At 40.0% G+C, this 11526-nt stretch overlaps 1 protein-coding gene and 1 long non-coding RNA gene across 4 annotated transcripts in view; one reads left to right on the forward strand and one right to left on the reverse strand.

Annotated features, from left to right (window-relative positions):
- The window catches only part of GNG4 (G protein subunit gamma 4), an 88728-nt gene that overhangs the window by 29300 nt on the left and 47902 nt on the right, over positions 1–11526 (forward strand). The gene's annotated exons all lie outside the window — the stretch shown is intronic.
- Positions 1–11526, reverse strand: part of LOC138143602 (uncharacterized) — a 41632-nt gene that overhangs the window by 3318 nt on the left and 26788 nt on the right. Inside the window, exons 1-2 of one of the 2 annotated variants that reach the window (XR_011163743.1) lie at positions 2371–2487; positions 1479–1583 (exon numbers count right to left, since the gene is read on the reverse strand). This is a non-coding gene — a long non-coding RNA (uncharacterized lncRNA). Of the gene's footprint in view, positions 1–1478; positions 1584–2370; positions 2488–11526 lie in introns of those variants that run through there. The other variant, XR_011163744.1, reaches the window with a different exon arrangement.

Raw genomic sequence — 11526 nt, forward strand, 5'->3', positions numbered from 1 at the left:
GGAAGGGAGTCAGGCTTTCTTGCAGCTTGGAGAACTACTTCTCTGTCAAGGGACAGAGATCAGGAAAGTGACTCAAACCTCATTTTTATAGGATAGGGAAGTAATAGATATAATTTTAGTTTAGATTATATCCCTTTGCTGAGGAAAGAGCAGTGTGGGCTTATCTCATAGCCCTAATTTCCTGCTCCTCTACAGGCAAGAATCAAAGTCTCCCTTGGAGAGATTCCAGAGGCCATGTCTCTCTCACCAAAGCTACATTTGAACAAAACCATGAAAACATATACCTATACTACATGTACAACACACACTCTATGCATCACCTTTCTGGAAAGAGGTGGGTGGCCTTCTTTAACATCAGTCCTCTGGAAACATGGTTAATGACGGCATTACTCAGAGTTGCGTGACATTGGCCCATCTGTTTACAAGTAATGTTGCATAGTAGTCATATAGGCAACTAGCTTTTATTAAGCAGACACTATGATAAGGACAGAAGATGCAAGAAAAGGAAAAATCCAAAGCCAAAATCCAGTCCCTGCCTTCAAGAAGCTCCCATTTTAATGGGAGAGATGACACACAAACAGCCATGTGCATATAAGTTATCAAGGTTTATTCAGAGCAGATGGAAGGTAATGTCAGAGGGAAGGTCCTAGCAGTGGGAGCAGACATAGGAAAGAAGGCCTTCTGCAGAAGGTAGAAGTTGAGCTTAGTCTTGAAAGAAGCCAGGGAATCCAGTAGACAGAGGTGAGGAAAAAGCATTCCAAGTATGGGAGACAACCAATAAAAAGGCACAGGGTAGAGTCTGTGTTTGAGGAAGAGCAACATAGACTTCGTGCAATGGAGTAAAATGTGAGAAGCCTGGAAAGGTAAAAAGGGTCAGGAGTAGATCCTGGAAGTAAAGACCTACCTCTGATATCTACAGGCTGTGTGATCCTGGGCAAACGACTCAACTTCTCAGTGTAAATCTCTATGACTTTAGTTGCAAAGAAGGTGCTGACCTACATTGGTAGAGGGAGTGCCCTCATCTCAGAGGTTCTTGTATCAATGAAATCACAGGTCCAAACCCTATTTATTCTCTTGGTTAAGTTAAATAACAATGAATCATGCAGCCTCAGTGTCTCAGAAAAATCAAAGTTACAAGTGACCAGACCAGGAATTGAAAGACACATGGCGGGTATAAGTAGGCTACAGCACGTTACCAAGAAAGCCTAACGTGCATGAAGTGGTCTAAGAGCTATAATTAAGGACGCACATGGCCAGAAGGAACAGAGAACTAGAGCCATTTAGTCTACCACCTTCATTTTATAGATGAGGAAACTGAAACCAAAGTGACTCACTTATTATGTTCATACAACTGGTAAGCGTCAGAGGCAAGATATGAACTTAGGTGACTCCCAACCCAGTGATCTTTCTGCTAAACCACATGATACAATAAAAAGAATACTGGTATTAAAGTCAGAGGACCTGGGTGCAGATCTTACCTCTAAATGCTTGGTACTAGTAACATTCGGCAAGTTGGTTAACCTCTCAAGCTTCCATTGGACTAGATGTCCTCCAAAGTCCTCACCAGGCCTAGATCTATAATCCTATGAGTAAAGGAGAGAGATCAGGATGAATAGTCTGAGTGTTGCACTGACTAGTAACAGATTATTAATATTATTGTTATCATTATTATTACTAGTAATGATTATTAATAGACATTATTAATGATTATGAAGATAATAAGTAATAACTGGTATTTAGATAGTGCTTTAAGATTTACAAAGCACTTTACAAATATTATCTCATTTTATCTTCCCAAAGATCCTGGAAGGCAGATGCCATTATTATCCCCATTTTACATTTGGAGATTTTACATTTACAAGTGACTTGCCCAGGGTCACACAGCTAATAAGTGTCTGGGAGTCAAATTTAAACCCAAATCTTCCTGACTTCAGGTTCCAGCATTCTATCCACGGTGCCTGAAGAACACAAGAAGGGTTCTTTGTACATTGTGAAGTTCCTCTATCGGAAAGATATGGAAAAACATGGGGAAGAATAACCCAGGATAAGATATCGTCAGAGGAGTTTGGATTTGTGCCGGTGGAGAAAGCATCCAAACCTATGAGTTCACAAAAGAACCAAGAATAAGAATTGAAAACTTATTCTAAGAGTTCAATTGGAAAAAGATCCTATTTCAATTGAATAATCCTGGGAGAGAAAACATGTTGATGTTCCTCCTTTTCTCTCTAATTAGTGGATTGGGAGACAGAACATCCCAATTACAAATTGTATGAAAGGCTCAAAGACATCATTTACCTCTTCTTAAGCTATCTTTCTTACTTTGTAAAAACAACACTTCTACTGAAAAATTAAGTAAACTTGAGATTTTACCTCATTTTCATGCTTCAGTCTGTTTTTCAGTTTATTTCAGCAGCAGTTCTAAAACTTTTTGATTGTAGGAACACTCTGGTTAGGCAGATGGGCTACCTGACCATCTGTTCAACTTCCTCCCATTTGACAGATGAAGAAGAAAAAAAAATCTCTTGAGGTTTTTACCTTCATGAAATAATCAGTATTCTAGGTACATTTTTAAAATGTCAGTTCTAGTTTCTACAATAACAATTACATTTAAAGACGTACAACTTTGAAAAATTTAAGAACTCTGATCAGTTCTTCTGATAGAGGTGATATGCTTAAGAGGCAGAATGAAACATTCTAGGAGTATGGTCAATGTGAGGTTTGTTTTTTTTTGCTTGACTGTGCATTATTTATTTACAAGAGTCTTGTTTTTCTTTTTCAGTGGGCATGGGTGGGTAAGAGAGATAAAACTAAAGCTTGGTCAAGTGACCTAATCAGAGTCACCCATACATACTTATTAAAGGTAGTAAATGGCAAACTCAGGACTTCCGATGGCCAATGTAGTGCCTCTTCTGTGCTATACCACAACCACAACTGTCTCCTGTCTCTCTTCTTCCCCCTCTTTTCTCTCCGATCCATACCCCTCCAAAATTCTCTCCCTTCCAGCCCTGCTTCATGTTTCCCTCCAAAATGAACTATTCCTGGACTGGTCCCTCCCTTTCAAACCTAGTGCTGGTCAGAAAAGCTCACCAGCAGGACCAGAACAAACCTATTGATCATATTTAGATCTCCTTCTAACCTGTCTACCCAAATCTTCTCTGCTGGTTCATGAACCTCATCCCACCCCTTAAAGTATGTGTGTCCCTAAGACCTTCTCCCACTAAGACTCTCCCAGGATGGTAGGTAGGGTAATATTATATATACCCATTTACAGATAAGGAAACAGGCTCAAAGAGGTTAAGTGACTTGCCCAAGGTAAAAAAGTTAACAAGAGACATAGCCATAACTTGAATATTGATGTTCTAACTGTCAGGTTCTGTAATTAGCATCTCAACTGAGGCACCAGCTGGCACAGTAGATAGAGTGTGGAATAGGGTGTGGAATAGGGGAGACCCACATTCTGCCTAGGACATTTGCTAGCTGTGGGACCCGGAGCAAGCCATTTAATCCCATTCCTTTATCTGTAAAATGGGGCTAATAATAGTACCCATCTCACAGGTAATAATCAAATGAATCAAATCAAATCAAGCTGTATATTTGAAGTGCTTTGCAAACCTTAAAGCACTTTGCAAATGTTAGATGTCCTTATTATCCACTCCACACGGATAATTCATAAATCTCTACCAGCCCCAATTTCTCCTCTGAGTGCTGGTCCTGTATTTCCTTTTGCCTACTGAACATTTCTGCCTAGATGTCCCACTAGCATCGCAAGCTCGTTGTGTCCAAAATAGAGCTTGTTGTCTTCCCTCAACCCCTACGGTAAACCTGCCTCTTTCCCCAAATTTCATCTCTTTGGATAGAATCACCATTGCTCAGTCCTGTTGGTTTAAAACCTTTGACTGTTTACTCTCCCTCTGGGTCCCATACCCCATCAGGTTGGGGGTACTCTACCCAGAGGAGGGTGGGGCCAAAGTTAATGACCAAAGAAAATAGAATGCAGAGAGAGACCAGTGATCTTAGCTTTGGAAAGAAACAGTTTTTCATTTGTTTGAAAAGATGATCTGAGATATATGACTGTGCCCAGAACTGTCATGTTAGAGCAGTATTTCAAGGAGCTAGTCCCAGAGGAAAGAGCCGGCATGTCTTCATTACACTGGCCAGGCTGCTGTGTCTGCCTCCATTCTTCCCTGGGATGAGGGTGGAAAGAGCCTACCTATGTCCCAGTGTTCCAAGTAGGAAGTCAATCATTCCCTTTATACCCTCTTCCTATAGCTGTCTGTTACCCTTTCTCTGCACCAGCCCCCATTTTTCTTACAAATGCTAACACGATTCAGTCAGGATTCCATGATGGGGCTCTGTTCTCACATGAGCTCACTAGCTTTGCTCTCTTCCCTCTTCAAAGACAGCATCCTTAACCTTCTCCAGCTTCCTTGTAAATACGTGCTATTGAGAGACAGAGTGATGGTTTCATCTTTCCAAACTTGTTTCCTCATCTATAAAATAAGGATAATGTTTGTACTACCTACTTCATGGGGATAGATTCATAGGTCAGAGGTCTAGAGCTGGAAGGGCCTGTAGAGATCATCACACCCAACACCAGGTGTGAAGTTTCCAAGAGATGAAGTACACAAAGCACTTTGTAACCATAAATTGTATATAAATGGTAGCTCTTACACTTGGTGGTGATAGAATAGGAATCGTATGCTCTTAGAAGGGAAATGGCCTTTAAAAGGCATCTAGTTCATTTCCTCCTTGAAGTTTGAATGCCCTTTAAAAGGAGGCCACTTAGCAGGGGACAGATGGATAGACCTACCTCAATTCAATACTACTGGAAAAACTGAAGGTGTTATTTTTGTATATGAAGTTCAGAGTTAATAGAATTACAACACAATTGATATTGTCTTCATTGTCTCCACTGTAGGCTAGAAATTCCCTGAGAGCAGAGACTATGTCTCACACAAACTCTGATCTGAATTACCATGTGAACTCTATAGACAGTCAATAAAAGCTTGGTGGCAATGGTGGGCATCTCCATTTTGTAAATCACATCCCTGAATGAAGCTCTGGGGTGCTTAATTAGTCCAAACAATTTTTTGATCTATACTGAATTGCTTTTTGGCTTCATGATATGCTCCTATCCCCTGCCTCTAATCTTTCCCTTCAATTCTGAAAGCTCAGGCCAAATAGAAAACTGCAAGTCTAATTTGGGGGTGAAGGGAGACATAGAAAAAAGGGAATGGGGCAGTATGCTTTGGAAAGAGCATCAATCTGGGAGTTAGAACATCAATATTCAAGTTATGGCTATGTCTCTTGTTAACTTTTTTACCTTGGGCAAGTCACTTAACCTCTTCGAGCCTGTTTCCTTATCTGTAAATGGGTATATATAATATTACTCTACCTACCATCCTGGGCTGCTGTGATTGAAACACTTTATAAACAAGCTGTCATTATTAAGATTTAGGGAACCAGGGGCAGCTAGGTGGCTCAGTAAATAGAGCACCAGCCCTGGAGTCAGGAGGACCTAAATTCAAATCTGGCCTCAGACACTTAACACTTATTAGCCATGTGACCTTGGGCAAGTCACTTAACCCCAATTGCCCCTCCTAAAAGAAAAAAAAAAGATTTAGGGAACCTATCTTCAAAGGTAAATTAATGTCTAGTATTTGGGAAAAGAAAGGGAATATAAAGAGTAAAAAAGATTGAACTAGGAAAGGCACTGGAAGAAGATCAGGGAGTAGTATATTATTAGAGGCAATTAGGTTCAGAGCATTGGACCTGAGTCAGGAAGACGAGTTCAAATCCAGTCTCTGATGCTGCTAATTGTGTGGTCTAGGCAAGTCATTTTACCAGTAAAATGGGGAAAATAATAGCACCTACCTCCTAAGGTTGTTATGAGAATAAAATGAAATATTTGTAAAATGATTTGCAAAATTCAAAGTGCTATGTAAATTAGCTGCTACTATTGGACAAGGGGCTGTATTCGTATCCAAAATGAACCTACATTCAAATCCCACCTTTGACATTTACTGGCTGTGTAACCATTGACAAAATGCTTAACTTCTCTGAGCCTCAGTTTTCCTCATCTATAAAATGGGGAAACATAGTACCTGCCTTAGAAGTGGAATACAAATGAAATAATGGATGAGAGTACTTTGCAAACCTTAAAAGTGCTGTATGAATTATTGATTCTATTTGAGGTTGGAGGCAAATATTACAATTTTTTAAAAAAGAAATTAGACCTTTATTGTTATTTCCTTCCTAAATCTGCTGCTAATTTGCCTTCTGCCCTTGAAAAAAAATGCAGCCCTTATTTTAATCGTCTCCAATTCTCTCATCCATCGAGGGATACCATTAAAGAGGTCTGTCTCATGACTTGGCATTAGAATAACGGGCTTCAGAAATCCAAGGATGGATCTCGCCTCCACAGCTCTGACAGGCAGGAATCATATGGACAATGTGCTTCCTGGCTTCATCATTCCTCTCCAGTCCATGATGGCACATACCACATTTCAAGTTCTTTGTCTTTATCTCTTGTTTAGCATCTGTGTGATTAGATGTTATTAGATCAGGCAGATGCTATCAGGTAATCAAGATGCAAATTGAGTAATTGAGACCCAAATTGCAAAATGCCTCATGCTTTACTAGCACCGTATTTAATTTGTGCAATGATTCAACCATGGGTGGAAATGTGGTACAATCAATAAGGATTCCTTCTGAGCCACTCTGGTCTTCAATCTACATCCAAGGTGTGTCTAAAGACAAACGTTGTACCAGCTTCCCCAGGGCGACTAATGCCTCCTTTCCCTGTGGATCTGGCTACCCAAGCAACATCTGATCTCCTCAAAGGTTAGCAGCACTGACTCTCCTATTAGAATAGTTGTGACAAAGAACAAAACTTATGATTTTCAAATATAATATTTTTATAGTTCCCTCATCTGTAAAAATGGGTGGCTAGGAGGAACAGTGGATAGAATGCCGGGCTTGGACTCTGGAAGATTCCACTTCAAGAGTTCAAATTTTATCTCAGAAACATCCTGTGTGACCCTGAGCAAGTCACTTAACCCTGTTTGCCTCAGTTTCCTCATCTGTAAAATGAGCTGGAGAAGGAAATGACAAACCACTCCAGTATCTCTGCCAAGAATACCCAAAAGGGGTCACAAAGAGTTAGACATTACTAAAAAAATTAAACAGCAACAATATCTATAAAAGGGGGATGCTCCTTACCATTTTCACAGTGTTGCCATGAGGGGAGCACTTTCTAAACCTGAAAGCTTACCCCCCCCCTTAAGCCTTAAAGCGGGTTTTGTCATTGTTCCCCCTCCCATGTACCAAATAGTATTTTTTTCTCCTAGAGGGAAAAAAATCAGCAAAACTAAGTGATGCATTTAAAAAGCCCCCAAATGCATGCAATGTGTAATAGCTGTGGGTCTCCCACCTCTATGAAGGTGTGGCTCGGGGGTGTCAAAGAGCAGGGGTCCTTAACTTTTGTGTCCTGAACCCCTTTGGCAATCTAGTGAAGCCCATAGGCCTCTTTCAGAATAACGTTTTCAAATGGGGCAACCATGTGGTGGAACTTGATCTGAGTTCAAATCCCATCTCAGGCACTAACTAGCTATATGACCCTGGGCAAGTCACTTAAACTCTGTTTGCTCAACTGTAAATAGTGGTAATAGCACCTACTTCCCAGGGTTATTGTGAGTATCAAATGAGATAATATTTGTAAAGCATAGTCCCTGACCCATAGCAGATATTTGAATAATTTCCTATGCTTAACATATTGTCTGGTACATAGTAGGCACCATTTAAATGTTAGCTATTATTATTATTAAATGCATAACATAAAATACATAGGAAACCAATTGTATGAAAAAACTATCTGTAGATGAAAAGAATGAAATCATATGTGAGCTAGAGATAGGTCTAATAATTACAGCGATTTCAAATTAGTGAAGAGTGCAAACCATATTTTGAGATATCCACAGCACTATAATATGATATGAAATATGGTGTGATTTTTATTAGTAAAAAAGCGCCAGGCACTGCTAATATGATCCATTGCCCGTATTCATGATTGAAGGAAATGGTAAATTTCAAACAGAGGTCAGTGAAAAGAAAGATACCGTTTTTTTCTCATCCAAGTTCACAAACCCCTGAATATCCACCCGTGAACCCAGGTTAAGAACCCCTGCTCTATAGAAATAGAAGCTATTAGTATTATTTTGATATACTTTGTCAGTTCATATCTAGGCTAGAAATTTAACAAGCAATAGAAAGAGGCCCCAAGGCTATATTTTAGGCAAGATTTGCTTAATTCTGCAAGACTGCAAAGGAAGAGTGGAAATTGCTTCTATCATGTATAAGTAAAGCCTTCCCTGATCTCCCTTAGATGTTAATGAACTCTCTGCTTTCTTTGTACTATTACTAATGTGTGCATAGGGTATGCCCTCATTCCCAATAATGCAAGCTCCTTGAAGGTAGGGACTTTAAAAAATTTTTGTTCTCCATGTCCCCAGGGCCCACCCAAATGCCTTGCACATATTAGGCACTTAATAAATGCTCATTTAATTGAATACTATTCACCCCCCTTCCAACTATTAGTGCCTTCCCTTTCTCAGACTGCCTTTCATCTCTATTTGGTATATATTGTATATGTACCTATTTCCATGTTTTCTCTGCTATTAGAACTTAAGTTCCTTCAGGATAGACTGTCCTTGCCTTTTTTTCTTATATCCTCAGTTCTTGGAATATAGTAGGTGCTTAATAAATGTTTGTTGACTGACTGACTAGACATATACACACACACATACATATATATATACACACAAATGCAAACAAACATATAAACTAAAATCATAGTTAAATACTATCTAAAGTCTGTGTCAGAGAAGTATGATTACAAATTAATTATGGCTTCCTCTTCCTCCCCACCCAAACTTCTCTTATCTATGTCCAACCCTAGTCTATCCCTTTAGCAAAAATCCCAAATCACCAATTACCTTTCGGATATTTCAAAATAAATGTCCCAGAGATGTCTCAAACTCAACACTGTCCAGAACAGAACTCATGTTCCCCTCCAATCCCATGCCTCATCCAAATGTCCATAATTCTGTTAAAGGCATCACAATCTTTCCAAGGTCTCTGATTCATAACCTCAGCATTATCTTTGACTCTTTGCCCTCCCTCACCCCACATATCCAATCAATTGCCAAATCTTGCTATTTCTACCCCTACAGCATCTTGAATCTAACACCTCTTCACTCAAACAACCTTAATCTTAGTTTGCATGATTGTTGCCTCATACCTAGATTATTGCAACATCCTCCTAAGTGGTGTCCCAGCCTCAAACCTCACCCCATTCTAGGCCATCCCCTACACTGCTGCCCAAGTTACTTTCGTTAATCGCAGATCTAATCATTTAACTATTCCTTCTCTATCAAGCCCAATGGCTTCCTACTGTCTCTACAATAAAATATGAACTTTTCTATTTAGCTTTCAAAGCCCTTCACCCCCTGGTCCAAATCTATCTTTCTAGCCTCGGTCATTATACTTCTCCTGTACTCATCTATCCAGCAAAATTAACCTCTCTGTTCCTCATACATGTTCCTTCTCTCCCATCACCAGACCATTGCTCTGGTAGTCCCTGTGCCTAAAATGCACTCCTCCCTCACCTCGACGTCATTGAATCCTTTAGTCCCTTCAACATGCATCTCAAGAACCAATTTCTAAAATATCAAGCCTTTCCTGATCCCCACAGCTGCTAGGGTCCTCCTCGAATTATCTTGTATTTAACTATTTTGTGTTTGTTTCTCTTTATTCTTTATATATTTACTCTGAATATACTTGATAGGTCACCATTGTCTCCTCTATTAGGATATAAGCTTCTTGAGGATAGGAATTGGTTCATTTATTAAATGCTTGCTGATTGATTCTCTTGTCAAGATAACTGATAAGCCCTCAACAATGATGTGTAGGGATAATTACTCCAAGGCAGACTGGGCTGGGAACAGAGACTGAGTCACAAAAACATAGGTTGTGATGAAGAGAGCCTAGTTAAGTTCATTTGTCTCTCTGCAGACAGCTTGGAGGAGAGCCTAGAGATCAGCATTACCAGCCAACAGAACCACCATTAGTTTTAATTGAGGAAATGGTGAGTAAGTCACTGAGGAGTTGGTACTAGCCAGAATTGCAAAGGGAGGTTGGAAAATCCTAAATGAGACTCCTGGAATCTCATTTAAAAGCCTCACCCTAGGAAGTGTCCTCAAGGCAGCAAACAATCCTTCTCCAACCTCTGAATAGGTATCCCTTTCTGTGATATCTGTCACTTGGACTCCTTGTCACCTGACACTTGTCACCACCTAACTCCCACTTATTTTGTGGAAATGAACATGGTCGAAGAGGAGAAGCCTTTGTTTAAGGAAACACAAGAAGCCATTTCCACACTTTTTCCCCTGTTGTTAATATGATTATATCAGAGACACTATGATCAGCTCCTGTGCACCACTGGAAATACCAAGAAGCCCTCCCCACTCTCCACCCCCCAAAAACACCCATAGACAGAAAGGTATTTTAAGAGAATGCAAGTGAAGAAGAAAAAAAAGAAATGAGTGAATGAGTCAAAAATGGTCTTTAAAATAAGCCCAAAGCTAAGATTCAAAGGTCATAAAGAACTAATGAAATAAGATAAAAGTAGAGATATGTAGATAGCTACTTCTCCTTTCCCATCCTGCCCTTAGCTACACACACACACACACACACACACACACACACACACATACACACACACAAAATACAAAAAGCAATGAAATCTCAGAAGCTTAACAAGGAGGAACTTCTGATGAAAAGTAAAATAAAAAGTGTGCTCTAGAGGTCCCAGGAGATGGATAGTCAGGTCAGAGAGGGGAAGTGAAAAGCAGTCAGACAGAATCCCTGATGTTTAAAACCAAAGTCAATTTGAACCAAGCTTAAATAAAGCAAAATCCGTCTTTTCTTGTTCCATTTAATCTTTGTTTTAAAATTCTGTTTGAGGCAGAACAAGGAAAGGCACTTGTAGGCACTCCTAAAAATCCTTTGAATAGGGATGGGGACTGGACCTGTGAGTTCAGGTGAGGAAACCCCTTCCAGTACCAATTGGCATCTTCTCTGTGTAACTTATTATATTAAAAATCTACCTAGAGAACTGGGATATGATTTGTCCAGGGTCACACAGCCCATGTGTGTGTCAGAGGCAGAACTTTAACTGGGTCTTCCTGGTTTCAGGCTAGGATCCTGATCACTAAGTCACACTGCCCCTCAAACAAAAACCCTTGAGGACATACATAATTGTTAAGTGACAAGTGATTTTAAAAAAAATTATATATGATGTTAAAATTACCTTCCATTTGGGGTGGCTAGGTGGCACAGTGAGTAAAGTACTGGCCCTGGAGTCAGGAGGACCCGAGTTTAGTTCCAGCCTCAGACACTTCACACACACACACACACACACACACACACACACACACACACACACTAGCCGCATAACCTTGGGCAAGT

Source organism: Petaurus breviceps, unplaced genomic scaffold (assembly GCF_028583685.1).
Source record: "Petaurus breviceps papuanus isolate PSGF00001 unplaced genomic scaffold, PetGlider_PUasm1.0 90650, whole genome shotgun sequence".
NCBI lineage: Eukaryota > Metazoa > Chordata > Mammalia > Diprotodontia > Petauridae > Petaurus > Petaurus breviceps.